General features: G+C 38.7%; 1 pseudogene across 1 annotated transcript; it reads right to left on the reverse strand.

Annotated features, from left to right (window-relative positions):
* Positions 1 to 1,301: 1,301 nt before the first annotated feature.
* On the reverse strand, positions 1,302 to 1,883 carry LOC308634095 (transmembrane protein 126A-like; annotated as a pseudogene). Its single transcript has one exon. The product of its transcript is annotated as a transmembrane protein 126A-like (transcript).
* Between the last annotated feature and the right edge of the window lie 11,114 nt (positions 1,884 to 12,997).

Raw genomic sequence — 12,997 nt, forward strand, 5'->3', positions numbered from 1 at the left:
ATGATTGTATGATTCTTATCTTTGAGTCTATTGATGTGATGAATTAAATTTATTGATTTCCGTGTGTTTCTGAACCAACCTTGCATCTCTAGGATGAATCCCTCTTGATCATGGTGCACAATCTTTTTTATATGTTTTTATATTTGATTTGCCAGATTTTTATTGGGAATTTTTGCATGTATGTTCATTAGAGATGTTGGTCTTTCTTTGATGTGTCTTTGCGTGGTTTGGGGATCAGGGTGATATTGACCTCATAAAATGAGTTTAGAAGTGCTGCCTCTTTTTCTATTTCCTGAAATAAATTGTAGAGTATTGGTATTAGTTCTTCTTTAAAGGTCTTGTAGAACTCGGCTATGTATCCATCCGGTCCTGGGCTTTTCTTGGTTGGTAGGCTTCTGATGGCATCTTCTATTTCCTCACTTGATATTGGTCTGTTTAAATCGTATATATCTTCCTGATTCAATCTGGGCAATTCATATGACTTAAGAAATTTTTCGATGCCTTCAATATCTTATATTTTATTGAAATATAAGTTTTCAAAGTAATTTATAATTATTCTCTGTATTTCTTTAGTATTTGTTGTGATATTGCCTTTTTCATCATGCATGCTGGTAACTTGAGTTCTCTCTCTCCTTCTCTTAGTTAGCGTAGCTAAGGGTCTGTCAATTTTATTTATTTTTTCAAAGAACCAACTTTTTGTTTTGTCAATTTTTTCAATTGTTTCTTTGGTTTCAATTTCATTGATTTCAGCTCTAATTTTAATTATTTCTTGCTTTCTACTGCTTTGGCTGTTGGTTTGTTCTTTTTCTAGGGCTTTGAGATATACTGTGAGGTCATTTATTTGTTAACATTTTCTTCTTTTTAGGAATGAACTCCATGCAATGAACTTTCCTCTTAGTACTGCTCTCATAGTGTCCCAGAGATTTCGATATGTAGTGCCTGTGTTTTCATTAATTCTAAGAATTTTGTAATATCCTTCTTGATATTTTCTGTAACCCATTGTTCATTGAGTAGCATATTGTTTAATGTCCAGGTGATAGAGAAATTTTAGTTTTTATTTCATCATTGATTTCCAATTTCATTCCATTATGATCTGATAAAATGCATGGTTGTATCTCTACTTTTTTGTATTTGCTAAGAGTTGCTTTGTGGGATAGTATATGGTCTATTTTAGAGAAGGATCCATGTGCTGCTGAGAAGAAAGTGTATCCTCTTGATGCAGGTTGAAATATTGTATATATGTCAGTTAAGTCTAAATTATTGATTGTATTATTTTATTTTGTATACACATTTGCTCAAAATCAGAGAATTTCTAGCCCAGGTTCAGGTAACTGTAGGGCCTTTATAAGTACTTTATATTGTCTAGCCCTAAGGTATGCTGCAAACATAGTCTGAAGTAAAATGGGAAATAATATCTTTCTGAAGATAGGCTTAGTAATTTTAATCCAGTAAATTAAGGTGTTTTCTTTCTCTGGTAGCAAGGCTGATTGATACCTGGCTGCTAAGCCACCATTTACAGGAATAGCCAAGAAAACAGGGTACAGACCTCCTAAAACTAATCCAACAAGTCCATCTGTTGTCACAGTACAGGTTTCACAATTCAAATCACCTGTACTCGAGGGTAAACTTAAAAAACCTTTGAAAGATGCTTTTGCTATCAAAAATGGGAGCACTGCCATTGGTAAGCCAGCAGCTATTCAGGCCCTTGTTACATGCAAGACACGCCGAAAAAGACTGTTTGCTATTAGGCCACAGAAAGTAGCATAAGTCCAATATATTTGGATCCATGTTCAAGAAGATTCCTTTCTGCTTCTGATAGTAGTTCAATTTTTCTGGCTATGACATCAAAAATTGATAGTATCATGTGGTTTATGGTTTTCCATCTTGACCCTGATGCTCTCCTCCCAACATGTGCCTTCCCAGTTCTTCTAACATGCCTGGGCTTAAGATACAACCTTTACTCCATTCCTCCCAGTGCAGCCATCTTCGGCGGACACCTATAGTTTCTTTATTCAACTTTTGTTGGAAAGATCTATCCAGTGGTGAGAGAGGTGTGTTAAAGTCACCCAAGATTATTGTGTTGTGCTCAATTTGACTCTTGAACTTGAGAAGAGTTTGTTTGATGTGCATAGCTGCAACATTATTTTGGGCATATATATTTAGGATTGTTATGTCTTGTTGGTGTACATACTTGAGCAGTATGTAATGTGCACCTTTATCACTTTTGATTAACCTTGGCTTGAGGTCTCCTTTATGTGATCCAAGGATGGAAAACCCTGCTTGCTTCCACAGTCTATGTGAGTGGTATGATTTTTCCAAGGTTTCACCTTCAGTCTATGGATGTCTTTTTCTATCAGATGAGTCTTCTGGAGTCATCATATTGTTGGGTCTTTTTTTTAAATTCAGTCTGCTAGCATATGTCTTTTGATTGGCGAGTTTAAGCCATTAGCATTCACGGTTATTTTTGAGACATGGTTTGTATTTCCATCCATATTTATTTATTTTTGTTATTTAACTTGACGTGATTTTCTTCTTTGATTACTTTTTCCTTTAGGGTACTACCTCCCTCTGCTGATTTTCATTGTTGTTGCTGCTGTTTTTCCTCTTCATGGAATATTTTGCCAAGGATGTTTTCTGGCTATAAATTCTTTTAACTTTTGTTTATCATGGAAGGTTTTTATCTCATCCTCAAATCTAAAGCTTAATTTTTCTGGATACAAGATTCTTGGTTGGCACCCATTTTCTTTCGGAGCTTGAAACATTTTGTTCCATATCTTCTAGCTTTCAGGCTCTGTGTTGAAAAATCTGCTGTTATCCTAATTGGTTTTCCGCTATATGTAATCTTTTTCCTTTCTCTTGTGGCTTTCAAAATTCTCTCTTCATTCTGTATGTTGTGCATTTTCATTATTATGTGCCTTGGTGTGGATCTTTTATGATTTTGTAATTTGTTGTCCTGTAGGCTTCTTGAATTTCGATTTCCAGTTTATTCTTCATGTTTGGAAATTTTTGTGATATTATTTCATTAAATAGATTGTTCATTCCATTGGTTGCAACCTCTATGCTTCTCTATATCCTAATAACTCTTAAATTTGGTCTCTTTATGCTATATACATATTTCTTCAATATTCTACTTGCGGTTTCTTACCATTATCACTGTGCGGTCTATGTTATTTTCAATATTATATATTTTATCTTCATTGTCTAATGTCCTATCTTCTAAGTGATCTACTCTGTTGCTGAGACTTTCATTTGAGCTTTTAATTTGGTTTGTTGTTTGTTTTTTTTTTTTCATTTCAAGGATTTCTGGTTTTTTCTGTTTTTTTTTTTTTTTTTTTTTTTTTTTTTTAAGATCCTCTATCTCCCTGTTGAGGTGATCTTTTGCTTCCTGGATTTGTTTATGTAGCTTCTTGTCAAAGTGATCTTTCACTGTTTTTAGTCTCTCTCTTATATCTTCCTTGAGTTCAGAGAACATTTTAACAACATATATTCTGAATTCTTTCTCTGTAATTTTATTCTGCTGTGGCTGCCAATGATTCTAATGATGTGGTGTCTTTATTTGTTTGTGGCACTTTCTTCCCTTGTCTTTTCATGTTGCTTGTGTGTCTTCCTTTCCAGCTCTGTGGGTCGGGTTGTTATTGTTTTTACCCTATAGGTTTGTAGTGCTCTTGTAGGGTTCCAAGATCCTTCCTTTGTGGAGAAGTCAATGTTAACAGATCCCAATATCAACAATATATCACCTATGAACAATTTGTTGTTATTAAAACATTTATAGTGTAGTCTCCATGTACAAAAATGTTGGATTCAATTATTATCTAAAATATAATCAGTAGTTTCGTAAAAAGTTTACACTTTTCCATGGTGGACAATGAACTGGGGTTGGGTGTAGGACGGAATGCTGATGGGGAAAGATGTGAGGGTATAGAGTTAATATATCTTAGGAAATGTGAAAGAGAAATCTAATGAAGAGGGTTAGTAGCAAGAGACTAGGAAGGAAGTAATTTAGGATAGATAAGTACATGGGAAGACAGTAGAGTACATAAAACGAACACACATATATATTTAGATATATGTTATAATATATCTAAATATATATGTGTTAAAATAGTAAAATTTGGAGTGGGAAAGAAAAATGAAAAAGTGAAAAGAGAAAGAAAAAAGTAAAAAAAGAAAAAAGAAAAATGGAAGGCATATAAAACACCTCTATATTATATTATTCAGGTGACTCAGTCCTCAAAATCCTATTTCATGCAAAGTTCTTGGGTTTACACATATTGAGGATGTGAGGGCTGGAGGAGAGGGAAAAAAATATTCAACAGGGTTGTTACTAGTTTTAGAGGTTGTTTCTTTTCTGTTTCTCTTCTTATCCAGTAGGTGGGGCTGTCTGTTTTAAGCTGGTGTCTCTGCCCTCAGTATGGTGTAGGTAACCAGGATGGGAAGACTGATCTTGGTGTAGGGTATCTAGAAGCAAGGATTCCCACCTGCCAGTCTCTGCAGGGTGGCTACTCCTCGAGGGTCTCTTTTTGGGACCACTCTTCTGATTTATGCACCCAGTATTGTCTCCCTTTCTTGCCTGGATATTTCCCAGATCCTGGTCTCTCTGTTGGGCTCTAAACTTAGGCCCATCCCCATCACTTAGCAGTTCCCACCTGCTGGACCTCTCACACACAGGCTCACAGCAGGTGGGTGGTGCCCTGGTCACACTGCACACCTCCCCAACTGGGAGCTGTTTTTGTGTTGAGTGGTCACTATGCTGAAATTGCTGCTGGGGGGATGGGGCAGTTGGATACCTGGTACCTGGCCAGATGGAGATTCAATCTTGGAGCAGAGAGCTGCCCCCACCAAATATGGTGAGAAAGATTATACAAGTTGGAGTCGGTCTGCTTCCAGCACAGCAGTGTCTGGTGAGGTGGGGTAGCTGGGTGATGGCTTTGTGTGGTGGGTAGGTAGCAGCCGAATGACCTGCATGGGAGTAGAGCACAGTTTGGAGTTCTGCAGAGGTGCTGATAGGTGATTCTGCTTAGCCACTTCAGAGTCTTGTGTGACCTAGAATTGTGGGCTTTGAGTTTCTACCACTGCAGCAGTCCAGAGTCCTACTCGATCGCTGAGGCACTGGGTTTGATTGTCAACACCATATATAAATAAATAAAATAAAGATCTATTGACAACCAAAAAAAATGTTAAAAAAAAAAAACAATTATCCTTGACCCAGCCCCATTCTGGCCATCCTCCGTTTCTCTGCTCACTGCCTCCAAAGAGCAAAATTCCCTGAGTAATACCTTCAGATATAATATGAAGGAAACAGATTTGTTTCCAGTGCCATTTCCTTTTCTTAGGTGCACAGGAAGCAGCATTTCCCAGCATCCCTTGCAGTTGGGATGGGAACACATGATGGAGCTCAAGAAATACAAATGTAAGCAAAAATGGTATTAAACATCAATCCATGGCACTTGGGTGTCCTCAGTGTCTTGTCCATCCTTTCTCATCACTCCATCAGAGATGAGTATGGGACTACCATGTTTGTGAAATGGAACCATTCAAGAGACTTGACCTGGAGAAAGCGAGCTGTCCAGGAAGAGTCGCAGAGAAAGGCTTTCCACCAGCCATAACCTGAAGTCATGCACTCCAGGGGTGAACTTGAGGCTCTGGGAAATGCTGGTGTAGGAAATAGTTTCACATTTACTCCCTCCAATTATATCTCCATGAAACCCTGTTCTCATCCCCTCTTTTTGCAGAATTCTAGCTCTTATTTTTCATTGCTCATTTGGTTATTTGCTTTAGAACTCTTTGCCTATTGTTGTTATCCATGATCTATCCTGACAGTTAAATATCCAACATACTTGTCACCTCTTCACAAACTTCAGCCACTTCGTTTTCTATTCTATAAAGAAGATGCTGACTTACCATTTTGATTGTGCTCACTCAATCTGGTTAAATTTATAATAATAATCTGCCAATGGGCTTTTCTCTTCTTCTGTAATGTTGATGATACATTGATTTTCCTTTAAATCATTAATTCCACATGGTTGACATTGCAATAACTTTCAGTTTCCTCCAGGATTCTTTGCCTGCTCATCAAAATGATCTCTGCTATGACTTGGAAATGCTTCCCTAATGTGGTGTGTGTGTGTGTGTGTGTGTGTGTGTGTGTATCTTGACCCCATGATATCAGTTTTTGGAGGTGCTTTGTACGATTCCATTATGATGTACTGCCCTAGCTAGAAGCCCAAACCAGTGGAATTACTGAATCTTGGGCTTAAACCTCCAGAAATGTGAACCAAACAAGCCTTTCTTTACTTAATATGGACACATCAGATATATTGTTATAGTTATGAAAAGCTAACTAAGAAAATCTCTACCACCTATTTCTACATTATCACTTATGATCTCTTCTCTCAGAGAACATGCCAATTCCTGACTCTTGAGCCAGAATTCTTAGATTCAAACCTGACATTCAGTACAACCACAGAAATCACTGTGAATCTTCAGTTGCCTATAGTACTTGTAAATATATTTTAGCTTTTTCTATTTGTGCTTGGATCTATTCCCCCTTTTATTCCAAAGTCTGTACCTTAATTTCAGCATCATACATTATTTCTTCTTCTTTCTGACTGTTGGTGGTTTTCTTACTATATTGTTTCACTATAGTGCAAAGGATATTTCTAATCACAGGTTTATAAATATTTAGAACTTCCAGCATTTCTGATTTTCCATCATATCCATTGCAGAATGAATGTTTACAACATTATATTTTGCTAAGTCTAGTGTTAAACTTTTACTGGCATATTCCCTGTCTCCTTGTCCAGAAAGACTTTCTTTGGCTGATATGAAAATTCAACATGAAACCAAGAGAACTTTGAAAGACTGAACTATCAGTGTCATACTCTACCATCTCCTACTGATGCTCAGGGTCAGCAAGACTTAGTCTCACATCATCAGGTACTTTCACCATACAACTCTTCAACATCTGCATCTCCAAATAGTACAGATCCCAGGAAGGATAAAGTTCCTCCTTAATTGTCCAATCTGATGTAGTATCCTTTGCAGCTACCATAGCTAGTGGATAATCAGACTTCTTGCAGGATCTATATCCCAATTATATACCTTGATTTCCCAGACACAAAGAATCTAGACATGCATTCCTCTGAATACTCTAGCAGATGCTTTGCTCAGTATAGTATTTCCAAGATTCAGGTGAGAAAATGGTATCATGTGCTGTATAGTGGGAGTGACATTCCTGTTCTCAGACAAGAGACTCTGCCAAAATACCCAAGGATTTACTCTTTTACTCTGCACTCAGTTTCTCCACTGCCAAATCTGCAGATATCCATGATCTTTCGTCTAATCAGCTGCTGGTTAGATCTACTGTGTTGGCAAGAGCTTGGTACAAGATGCCACCCAGGACATCAACATGGAAGATTGTGAAGAGGCAGTGGCACTGGGATGGGACTTCCAATCTAGATGCAGAGCTTGAAGGCCAAGTGGCCCAGATGATATGAGATAAAGGTGAGGGATTATAGACTGACCTACTTCCTTCTTACTATGTCTGACATTGGTTCTGTCCCTTCCAGATATTTGCAGAGTCAGTAAAAACTGGATAAGGATGGGTATAGTCCTTCTGGATAACCCAACCCACAAACCACTCTCCTCCCTTATTAGCCAAGATTTAATTAAAATATAATTTATTAAAACCACAAGGTAAACTTTGCCTTTTAGTTTTAACACTGTTATGTAGAAACATTAATGGGATCCTTTCTATTTCAAATGCCTCTGTAAACTAAGTTGCTCATAGTTAATGTTATAATGTTGTATTCGTTAATGAACAGCAGGCTGAAAAGAGACACGAAGACAATAGAACATGCACTCCAGTCAAAATGGCAGTTATCAGAAAAGGTACACTTATACATTACTGGTGGGACTGAAAATTGGTGTAACTACTCTGTAAAGCAGTATGGAGATTCCTTAGAAAATCTTGAATGGAACCACCAGTTGACCCAGCTATCCCACTCCTCGCATATACCCAAAGACTTAAAATCAGCATACTACAGTGACACACCAACATCAATGTTTATAGCAACTCAATTTACAATAGCTAAACTGTGGAACTACCCTAGATGCCCTTCAATAGATGAATGGGTAAGCAAACTGTGGCATATATACACAATGGAATATTATTCAGCCTTAAAGCAGAATGAAATTATGGCATTTGCAGATAAACGGATGGAGTTGGAGAATATCATGCTAAGTGAAATAAACCAATACCAAAAAACCAAAGGCCAAATGTTTTCTCTGATATGTGGATGCTGATTCAGTTTGTTGAGTCCTCAATACCAGGGATGGAATCACCACATGATCCAGCTATTCCACACCTGGATATTTTCCCCGAAAAACTAAAATAAGCATACTAAAGTGACACAGCTACATCAATATCTATACAGCACAATTCACAGCAGTAGCTAAATTATGGAAGCAACCCAGAAGCCTATCAATAGACAAAAGGATTAAGAAATTGTGATCACAATTTCATATATATATATATGTATATATATATATATATATATATATATATATATATCACAATTTCTTTTTTTATTTCTTTTTTATTTTATTTATTTTATTTATTTTTTTTATTGGTTGTTCACAACATTACAAAGCTCTTGACATATCATATTTCATACATTAGATTGAAGTGGGTTATGAACTCCCAATTTTACCCCAAATGCAGATTGCAGAATCACGTCGGTTACACATCCACATTTTACATACTGCCATATTAGTGACTGTTGTATTCTGCTACCTTTCCTATCCCCTACTATCCCCCCTCCCCTTCCCTCACATCTTCTCTCTCTACCCCATCTACTGTAATTCATTTCTCTCCTTGTTAATTTTCCCATTCCCCTCACAACCTCTTATATGTAATTTTGTATAGCAATGAGGGTCTCCCTTCATTTCCATGCAATTTCCCTTTTCTCTCTCTTTCCCTCCCATCTCATGTCTCTGTTTAAAGTTAATCTTTTCTTCCTGCTCTTCCTCCCTACTCTGTTCATAGTTGCTCTCATTATATCAAAGAAGACATTTGGTATTTGTTTTTTAGGGATTGGCTAGCTTCACTATGCATAATCTGCTCTAGTGCCATCCATTTCCCTGCAAATTCTATAATTTGTCATTTTTATTGCTGCATAGTACTCCATTGTGTATAGATGCCACATTTTTTTTTATCCATTCATCTATTGAAGGGCATCTGGGTTGGTTTCACAGTCTAGCTATTGTGAATTGTGCTGCTATGAACATCGATGTGGCAGTATCCCTGTAGCATGCTCTTTTAAGGTCTTCAGGGAATAGTCCAAGAAGGGTAATAGCAGGGTCAAATGGTGGTTCCATTCCCATCTTTCCCAGGAATCTCCAAACTGCTTTCCAAATTGGCCGCACCAATTTGCAGTCCCACCAATAATGTACAAGCATACCCTTTTCTCCACATCCTCGCCAGCACTTGTTGTTGTTTGACTTCATAGTGGCTGCCAATCTTACTGGAGTGAGATGGTATCTTAGGGTGGTTTTGATTTGCATTTCTCTTCACAATTTCTTAATGTATGTGTGTATATACACACACACACAATTGTGATCATCCATTGATACATGTATGTATCAATGGATGATTCAGGGACCCTCCTATCTCAGAGGAGGCACCACCTCAGGAACAGAGAGGTCAGGGAACAAATTCTCTACTGAAAATTTGATTATCAAACTCATGGGGATGCATTTCCAGAAACTGAAGTTTCTGGAATGAATTTCTTTCCTTTATTCTTTGTCTCAGGTCTGCAACTTCCTGTCTAGCAATAATGAGATTTTGTTCCATCTCCTAAAGTCTCAGACAGTCATCAAGGGTTTTTCTTTCAAAGGACAGAATGATTCCTTTCTGTTCTACTTTGAGATCTTAGAATCACTTTCAGTGCATCTCTGACTCTTTATTTTCATGGCTCATCAGATCATTGGCTTTAGAATTTGCCACCTCTTACTGTAAATCAAGATTTATATTAACAGGAAATAAACCCAAATATTCCATTTCTTTTTGGTGATGCTGTTTAACCATTTCATTTTCTTTCTCCCCAGGATAGCTATCTGCCCTCTTGATGGAAAGTTCTTTGACTGGGGCACCTTAGGTATATCCTCTCAGGCAAGCTTTCTTCATTTCTTTGACAATGCTATTATAGAATAAATCTTTCCCACTGTCACAAATGTTTAAATACATACTTGATTTTGCAAGAACTTTCAGTTTCTTCCTAGATACTCTGGCCTTGTTAGCAGCATGAGTTTCATTCTCTGGTTCTCCTGATCATACATTCTCACCCAGATCCTTTCTTCCTAGGAGACCTTTCCCTTCTGTGATCTTGAGCCACTCTTCCTGTAGATACACGGCCTCAATCTTCATACAGAACATAAAGCTCACTATGGACAGCCTGGGTCTTTTATCAGTTGCTGGTAAACATTTTAACCATGATTTCATTTCATGTTCTTGTGTTTTGATGTCTGTCCTTTCTTGGTCGAGAGCTTGGATCCCTCAAAGACATCTTCTCTTCTTGTTTTGAACATTGACATTTTTCTTTTCTCTTGTGTCTAACCACAATACATATGATGCTCCTCTTCATAGGCCTGAAAAAATCCAAGTCATCAGCCACTTCTCAGTTTTAATCTTCTTTCCAAACTAGGATAAACTGATCAAGAGCATTACATTTTACTAAAGCTACTGCTGAACTGCTACTGGAAGGTTCCTTGCCTACCTGTTGAGAAAGTCTTTCTTTGAATCTTCAACATCTGCATCTCCAAGTAGTACAGATCCCAGGAAGAATGAAGTTCCTCCTTAATTGTCCAATCTGATGTAAAAGCAAGATAACCATGAGCACTTGAACTATCTAAACACACTCTATTATCTTCCACTGACATCCAGAGACAGTGAAACACAGCATCATATCATCAGGGGCTTCTGCCATGAAATCCTCCAGTGTTTCTTGGGTTTGATAAAAGTGCCTTCCATCAGCAGGTTGAACTTGCTCCATAGTAGCCTAATATCATACAGAGGTGCCTAGAGACACAGTTTACACACTCTCTACTCTTGACTCTGTTTCCTTGAAAGAAATGGGTATTCATTTTATTTGGAAAAAAATAAAGGTCTTATGATCACTTTTTATTTCACAGAGATATGAAAATAAAGCTTCTTTGGATGACCTTTTGAAGCCAAAGTGTGGAATGGGAACTTTAAACCCTGAGAGATCCTATAGGATGAGCAGAAGTCCCTGGGCCCTACCATCTAGCAGAAAAAAACATGGGACAGCCCTGCACTCTGCTGGCTCTGTTTTGAACTACAGGGAATGAATACACAGTCTAAGAAGGAAAGCTTTTGAGGAATATTCATGACATTCAGCCAGAGACCTGAGGGACATGGAGGGGAAAAAGGGAAATCTAGGCAAAGAAAACAGCTTAGGCATATGATCCTGATCTTCAGGTTGACCAGTGTGTGTCCAGCACACCTGGAACTTCCCAGGCATTGAGAGTCATGTAGATGGCAGGTCAGCTTCTAATGGCCTTCCCTAGGGCACTGTCTTCCTAGGTGTGGACTCTAGTCTCCAACCTTAAGGTCCTGGGCTCGCAGCTGAAGCTGAAGTCACACTCTCAGTGATTTGGTATCTGAACTCTGGAAAGAGGATTGGGACTCTGAACCAGCTACCTCTGTTCTGCTCTCCTGAGTTTGTATGTCTACACTTTAGTTGTGACCCTGGTTCCAGCTGTTGGAACTGATTCTGGGCAGTGATCTTCGTTTTCTAGAGAAGATACACCTTTATGCTCTATAAATTGGATCTTAATTAAGGGTCACTGGCTTTGTTTCAGGCTTGCTTGGCCCTGTGGCTCTGGGACTTATTGACACCTGGTCTCTGGGTTCCAGGAGGTTGGTTTATTTATCTGAGCTTTTCCTTCAGTGATATACAGGGCCCTGATCATACAAGTTTAACTGAGCCCTTCAGTCTTTCTCTTCCTAACATTTTTCTTGTTCTGGTTCCTTGTTCTGTGCACTAGCGTTGGAGCTCTAGGTCCTATCCCTATGTAATTTAAGTCTTTGGATCTTTTGTTGGTCAATTCCACCTTCATTAACTGGGCTAAGGAGTTTCTTGAGTCCCAGGCTCTAAGTTCAGGATGTGAGTTCTCTTATCTGGCCTTTGGGGTTCAGAGCTGGACAGGACTCATAGGTTTGTCTAACGCTTGGGAATCCTGGCAAGGGATGGGAGGTAGGGAGATTAAGTGTAAGATGAAGGTGATAACTTGGGAGTCCAATTGGGGGAGATAATAGGAACCACTACATCAGTATCTGCTCGGTAGTCCCCAGGACTAGGACAAGGTCTTCTCCCTCCTGAGATGGATGACTTTTGGAAGTGACTTCACCTTCCTGAAAAGAGACTCTGCTCTTACTAAGTGGTTGGTCTTCAGAAATGACCTCACTTATCTGAGCCTCAGTTTTCTTATCAGTAACATGAGGATCTGAAAAGCACACACATACAAGGAATTCCTGTTTAGTTGACAAACATGACTAGCTTGTCCTAGCAATGCTATCTTGAGGAAGCAGTTCTCCTGCCAGCCTCTCAAGACCAGGGCCATCCTGTGGGACTTCTGAAAACTCCCTGGAGGAAGTGCTTCCCTCATTCCCAGCCAGGGGCAAGGAGTGGAGCCCTGCTCTGTGGTGGTGAAGAAAAGAAATGGGCTTTCCCAGGTATATTTCCCTACACCTTGACCCATTCAACTCACAATGACCCGGCCCTCCTGCCAAACTCAGGCCAGGGCAGACCAACTCCACTGCACAGGCCAAGAAGCACAGAGCTCTTCTCCATCTTGTTAGCACCTCTGACCCAGAGGCCTCCATCAGGCAATTGTAAAATTGACATTTCAAGAGGCAAGTATGAATTCATTTCCAGAAAATGCTGTTTTGTTTTGTTTTTACTGTGGATTGAACTTG

This window comes from Spermophilus citellus (assembly GCF_964194105.1).
Source record: "Spermophilus citellus genome assembly, chromosome: 15".
Classification (NCBI taxonomy): domain Eukaryota; kingdom Metazoa; phylum Chordata; class Mammalia; order Rodentia; family Sciuridae; genus Spermophilus; species Spermophilus citellus.